This window comes from Micropterus dolomieu, linkage group LG16 (assembly GCF_021292245.1).
Source record: "Micropterus dolomieu isolate WLL.071019.BEF.003 ecotype Adirondacks linkage group LG16, ASM2129224v1, whole genome shotgun sequence".
Classification (NCBI taxonomy): Eukaryota; Metazoa; Chordata; class Actinopteri; order Centrarchiformes; family Centrarchidae; genus Micropterus; species Micropterus dolomieu.
This window is the reverse complement of record NC_060165.1, coordinates 10882259-10889545: the sequence shown is the minus strand read 5'-3', so window position 1 is coordinate 10889545 and position 7287 is coordinate 10882259. Positions and strand designations below refer to the sequence as shown.

Here is a 7287-nt window from a genome sequence, read left to right as displayed (position 1 = left end):
GGTGGTGGTAGGTAATTGAAATCATTCCATTATAAATTCCATTATGAATTGGTGATTAAGGCCAGAGGTGATTACCATGGATTAAAGATGATAGTTGGGATTTTTTTTTTTGCGGCATAACCTCTCCCACCACCTGCACAAAACCCACCTCAAACAGCTTGATTTATCACAACTAACATGTCAGGGAATAAAGCGATATCCGAGAGAGATACAATGTGTGAAAAAGAGGGGAAACACGCGAAATAAAGAGTGTGTTTGAGGGGAGTGTTGTGTCTAAGAGGATTTAGTTAATCTGATTCTACCCAATCATTCTTGTTTGATGTGCTCATTTTCACAGGCAAAAGCAGCCTAGAAGGGTTGTTGTTGTAGCTAAAGCATAAAGAAAACAAATAATAAGCCATATCATGTTACTGTATCATATTCATTAGGGCTATTATCAAGTCTCTCTGTGCTGATGTGGGTGAGTGTGTGTGTGTGTGTGAGAGACAGGGGGAGAGAGAACCTGATGTGTGTGTACGTGGTAGATAATGCCACTGGCAAGAATTCGTGAATATCAGCAGTTTCTCACCATTTTGTTGGGTTAATCCCTTGTTTCAGTTGGAGAAATAGGCATTTCTCTTGCATACATTACACCGGTGCCTGCACATCACATCCACACAAAGTGAAAAGTACCTTTACGTCAGGTCCCTCTGATGTAATGATGAGTGAAGTTTTATGTATCGAGGTCACACAGGGTTGTTTTTTGTCTGTCTCAGCAGCTCCTTCAACAGAGTGGAAAAATCAGACGTGTGGCGATAGGGCAGGTGAGTTTGGACAAGTTAAAGCACAGTGACCAGTGGAAAACACAACACTGGAACAAGCATTAAAGAAGTCTCATCTCATGGGAATGTTGTGTTCTCATTTGAAAGTAGTGTCTTCTGATTTGAGTGAAAATGTGCTGACTGTGAGAACTCAGCAAGGAAGGTTTTTACATGAAAGTGGGCAAAAACATGACTAACTTAAACCAAAAAAATGTACTAAAACTCCACTGCTGCTGGCGAGACAGACACGTGACTCCTCTGATGGCATCTGATATGGAGCACTACTCTGCACCAGCTGGGCGGTTACTTGAGCTAGGTGGGGGGAACGGGCACAAGAGTCCCCTCGCCCACCACCGAACCGAGCATCATGCCTCCGAGCTATGCAATTATTTTTGCACTGCGTCCAATATCAACTTGAGAGCAATGCAAATTATTTAAGACGCGCTTTTCAGGGCCCGCAATTATAATAATGATGATCTCAATTAGCGTTGCCATTGCCTCGGACTATTTAGTAGGCAATTTTGCAGCCTGGGGGCGAGGGTCTTCTAGGGAGCCGACACGCATCGTCAGGTCAGAAGGGGTGGAGAGAGAATGAAAGAGACAGAGAGAGAAAGAGAGTCGACACTCTTAATCAATAAACTGTGAGTCTGTGAGATATTTACAACCCAATCCCGCATGGGGACGGTTCATAAATTGACCTAATTGGTCAGTGTTGGATATTCAATGAATGATGCCAGGATGCACCGTCTAATTCAGAAGGGCAGGATGTTAGCCATCGGGCCTCTTGCCACTGCACTGAGATATACTGTGAGTTTACTATGTTCATGTGTTTTATCCCCTAGAGTTGAACGAGAAGATTGATACCACTTGCATGTCTGTACGGTAAATTTGAAGCTTGCAACCAGCAGCCTGTTAGCTTAGCTTTGCATAAAGATTTGAAACAGTGGGAAACAGCTAGCCTGGCTCCTTCCAAAGGTAACAAAATCTGCCTACCAGCAGCTCTAATTCTCACAAGTGAACATGTTATATCTAATTTGCCTACTCTGTATAAAAACTAGCATGACAATGACATCACAGTTAACAACACAGCGCATCCCAGTTACTCCTCAACTTGTTGTGCTAACTCTTTTGTTTTTTATACAAGTTTGACAAACAACATGTTAATTACTGAGTTTTAGAGGTGGTGGTGGACGGATTCGGTTACTTTTGGAACTATCTGTTTTCCCCTGTTTTCAGTGTTTATGCTAAGCTAAGCTAAGTCTCTGGGCTGCGGCTTCATATTTACCAAACAGATATGTGAGTGGAATTAATCTTCTCATCTAACTGTCAATAACAAAGTAAATAAGCCTAACTACAATGTCACACCATTGCTTTAAAACTTACCAAACACTCACTTTTTCACCAATTTACCCCGTTGTCATTGCATTCCTAGTTTTACAGCCACTCATGTAGTTTACTGCACTGCCACTGTATATTAGAGGGACTTCTTTTCCCCCCACCATTCATGTGGAAAAGGCTTGCACCACCAGCTACCCTTTCTTTTATTCATCGTACTGTAAATAACTCCACTTTATGAAAAGCAGCCAGTGTGACTCACGGATACCTCTCTAACCACAACCCATTATTATTTCATGGCCTTTGAAAGAAGGGTCTATAGCAGGCGCTCTCACACTTTAATGTCGGAGCTTCCTCTGATGTTGTGTAGTACACAGCGGCCCTTGTTGCACTCCGTATGCGATCCCTCACTTGAATTCACAAACACTTCCAAGTGCATAAATAGCATAGAAGACGAGCCTTGCGAGGTAGCTAATGCTCTGGAACGCCATTGCTGAGGAGATAACAGGAGCCTGCCATGGCTGGTGCCTGGGACTGTCATGGGGGGGGGGGGGGGGGGGGGGGGGTCTGCGTGCCGTTATGAAAAATGCTGTTGTTTTCTGACCTCTCATGGGACATCATATGGTAAGGAAAAAGAACATGCATCAGCGTTACGATTAAATGACCAGCGGACATGATTCAAAGGGTCCCACGATGTCCCTGAGCACCCTTTGGAACGTGTAGAAGGCTCTCGGCATACAGACGAGCTAATGGGCAACCTATTGGTCATGGTAGATTCAGTTTGAATCTCAATGAGGGTGTCAGTGTGTGGTTGCTCCATGACCGACAAGGTGTGGTAGGCCTGCTGGAGTTGATTTAGCCACACGGCCTGTCATAGCGTTTTACCAGTCACCATCCATCAATCGAAAGGCTAAAAGGCATGTTTTCTTTCCCTTTTGAAGTGTCAAGAGGGAACTGCTGTCTTGAAGATGGATGGAAAATGGAAGACGTCTGATGAAATTTCACATCTTTGTTTTCTCTCCATGAGGCAGAACCTTGATGGTAATAAGGCAGATATTTTTTTTTACATAAGCATGACAACAGACTTAATAATGCGGTTTGTGCCAAAACCACTTTTGCAGTATGTATCCCAGAAATGAATCCTAGCTGGGTAAGACATTTCTTACAAAAGCCTTTCAAAAGATACACAGCAGTACTTCCGTGTATACTGGGACATGCTTGTGGTACATGAAAGCAGTGGGCTTGAATCATACAAAGGCTAAACCCATTACAGGTCCAGAGGGGTGGGCAATACAGTGCCTTGTCCCGCTGTTCTAAACAAGACTCTAGGTGCTGCAAGCTGGAACAAAGCCTTGTAACACATACATTAAACTTTAATTGTTTTTTCCAACCCTTCCTTCACATCTCTGAAGTAGCAGCTCCTGAAACGTTAAAAGTGTAATGCCAGCTAGATTTTCATGGCTGTGCCTTTGTAGAATAAAAGATATATGTGTAACAGTGGAGGGGGAAAAAATACTCTCTGATGCTGGAGGTAGACAGTTGCTTTTCAAATTCCAAGTTTTGGTCCTTTATTTTATTCAGCAGTGAAATGCCATGAATACAGAAAATAATAACGTCTGTTACAATTCTCAACCATGACCTTCTAATGTCAGAGAACCTTTAACGTATGGACACAGTACACAGTAATGAAAAGTATCAAAAAAAGTAGTTGAATCTCAATCAAAAGGAAATGAAACCAAAAAAAAAAGTTTTCACCAATTACATAAACATATGTTTGCTACAGTCCCAATTTACTGTATACATAGGGGGATCATATTCCCAATTATTAGAGAAGGATAGCAGTAGAAAGGATACATGACTCAACTGCCAGACATAATGCTTCATAAAGTATGCACAGAGGTACAAGCAATAAATACACACATTAGGTTAAGCCTTACAGCTACGCAAAGCAGATGCAGAAAAAGCAGGTTTGCTATTCTTAGCGAGCAATGAGAGAAACAGTAAAAATTCAGGTAAGTCAGAAAAGAAACACTGAGATTATTTTTTCCTCTTAGAAAAAAGTCTGGTAAATTTATGGGTCCACCAACATTTTTTTACATAAGTATGCACAGTTATCAAAATACAGACAAAATCAACCCAGAAAATCCAGACAATCCTAAAATCTAGTGGAGGAGCAGATCGCAGTTCTGGAGGTCTTTCTGGTATTATGTGCAAGCAACTATTTTAGACATTTTTTTTTTTACTTAATTTATACAAAACCCATGCAAATCTACAGGTAATATGCATTCTGTGGCTGACAGGTTTTATCCCTCCCAAAACAGTATATCTGAGGTAATGCACTCCTATGCATTGTACGTACATTTAGGCCATCGTCCCGATGATTTTTATTATATTCTTTTTATTGGTTCATGTTTCCAGTCAACCAAATGATTTTTAGACATGCATTTTTAAAACACAATATTCCCTTACAGGTAATCTATACATCATCATTCTACAAATGTTTGAGGACAACCTATTACAATGCAAATCTTCCATATCTTGACGCAGGGAATGTAAACGTTGGTTTGAGCCACGTCCTATGAGACAAGCGTAGTAAAGTGTAACAGCTCTTGTGGCATTCTTATAACTCGTGCAATCTGTCATAATTGTTCTGAATTTGTTGTGCAGAGGTAGAAGCTTTTAGAAAGCCTTTTTGGGTAAGTGGGAGAACCCTTTTTTTTTTTTTGAAAGACGCAGCGTCCTTTTTATTTGGTGTGATAAGATTATTAAGAACGTCGTCTTCAAGTCGTTTTGCTGACTCCAGCTAAGTATTGAAGGGATAAGCTTTGTTTCTGGGCCCAGTACCCTCTTGATGTGGAACTGGCGTGTATGTGTGTGTCTGGGTGTGTACTTTACATGCTGTGGGTTTATACAGTACTGCACGTGTCTGCGTGTTAAGCTCTTACAGCCAATTACTTGGCTTGGCACAATACTTGAAAACAACATATGCACAGTGTTTCCACTTTGGTCGAAGCAGGCAGACGCGTTGCTCGTTACAGCACAATACAAAGCCACTCGGTTCTTCGACAGTGTACATTTTCTGCAGCTGGAGAGTTTACTGAAACAAGAAAGTTGGCAGACCAAAAGCTTGGGGTCTGTGTGTGTCTGTTCGCACGCATGTATGCAAGTCTCCGATAGGGTGGGTGTGTGGTTGTTTTAGCATTTCTTTATCCCATACAAGAGGAGGCAGAATTTTGTGTAACTTTGGTTTACTGAAAACAGAAATGACCATTAAAGCAACAACACTTTTCTAGATGACATTAGCTGTGAGGGAAATGATGGGACGTAGTCTCCACAATAACTACTTCTCTTTAGTCTCTACAAGTGTGTTATAAAAAGCTGGCTCCCTATACAGAGTACACCAGTGCGAACACCAGTGGTTTCTATATAAGTTGAGAAGCTATGAACCACACAATGCCTATTTGATGGAAAGTTAAAGCAAATATCACCTAGAAAAGGTTAACTTTCACCTTAGATATCCTCTTCTGCAATGGCTATTATTATTTGCTATTACATGGTAACCAAGCCACATCATTTCATATCAACTTGAAATTATGACTTATTTGGCTTCACTAGATATTTTTCATGTTTGGTTAGCGATGTTTTCAGTTTCGGTTTCGACGCGGCTCGGAACAAAACCGCCATGGAAATAAGACGTGACATTATTTTGACAGTCCCACTTAGAACATTACATATTCACCAGGTTGGAAACAATAAAGACTGATGTGTAATGCATAACAAAACAAAAATAATGAAAATAAACTTCACAACAACATAATGTTTCTGCACTTCCATTGAATACACAAATGTTTTGTTTTGGTCATAATCCACTTTTAAAGTTAGCTGCTCACCAGTCAACAGCACAAAAACGCCCGCAGATCAAATATCACATCACCTTTAACCTACAGTACGTCTGGCAGAAAATCTCCAAAGTGGACGTTCTATGAGTTATCAAATTACACATCAAAATCAGCATTTATTTCCCCTCTCCCTTACTCGTGATCATCTTTGTATAGGGCTAAATGAAACAATCCCAGAGGTTATTCGAAGGTAGTTTGCGGAACAAGAGCTTCTCTTTGTACTAGTTTAAAGTCACAGAAGACGAACCAAGAGGAGTTTGGTGGCTTCTGTCTATAAGCTATTGGCCATTGCTAGTGTTGGCTTTGGTTTCTAGCTGTTGCCTGTGACTGTTTGCAGGTAGACAAAGCTTTAGAACGAAGAGGTAAGGAGAACAGGAAGAAGAAAATTATGCAGAAATGCATTTGTTTTGTAAATGGTGCTTTACACAAAGTATTATTTTTTTCCCAACTGAATTTCCTTTTTTTAAACTTTTAATCACAAACAGATAATAGACTGGAAGCCAACTATTTTTTTCTTTTTTTTTCCTCATTTTTTTTCTGGACAGCTGCAACAACAGTTTTGGTACCGTAGTTCCGTTACTGGTGTGATTCAGGGAATGGCATTTACAGTTGGTGGTGTCTAAAATCATATTTTGAAATTAACGATGGTAAAAAAAAAAAAAAAAAAAAAAGAGCTAAAAATAATATACTGGTTTTCATAATAGTAGCAACATACAGGCAGTGACACAAATTTCTGAGACTACTCCTGTGCAAATGATAACAGAGCAACAACTTGAATTGAACCAGCAATTGCCTCTAGACATTAACAACTACTGGGGGTTGGATTATTCACAAACATAAAACGTCTTCCTTTTTGGCAGTATATGAGGCCGCTTGCTTTCAACGGAACATGATTTGCTCATTCGTTTCATGTTTTTTCCCCCCATTCACGAGTCCATCATCCTTGTACTGTATGTGGCCACGCCATCTCTAATGAAATAGGTCTCAGAGAGTTAATTATTTTTTTTGAATCAGACATCTCATGCCTGTCATGTTTGGGGATCCCAAAGGGCTGCAACAAAGAGTTCCTTTGGACTGGTCTCCATCCGGATGCATGCTCAATAAATAGTCCCAGTGGTGAGAGAGACAAAAGAGAGAGTCATCTGTGGTTGCTTGGACTGTGGAGTGGTTTCTAGTCTTGCAGGAGGTCTGTGTGAGAGAAACAGTGCGGCTGGGTGAAGGGATACGTCGACCAAAAATCGTATCCTAGTCAC

At 40.7% G+C, this 7287-nt stretch overlaps 1 protein-coding gene across 1 annotated transcript in view; it reads right to left on the bottom strand.

The window, feature by feature from the left end:
- Positions 1–3674: 3674 nt before the first annotated feature.
- foxp2 (forkhead box P2) overlaps positions 3675–7287 on the bottom strand; it is a 104224-nt gene continuing 100611 nt past the window's right edge. Inside the window, exon 20 of the mRNA XM_046072070.1 lies at positions 3675–7266. The gene's annotated coding sequence lies outside the window, so the exon portion shown is untranslated. The remainder of the gene's footprint in view (positions 7267–7287) is intronic.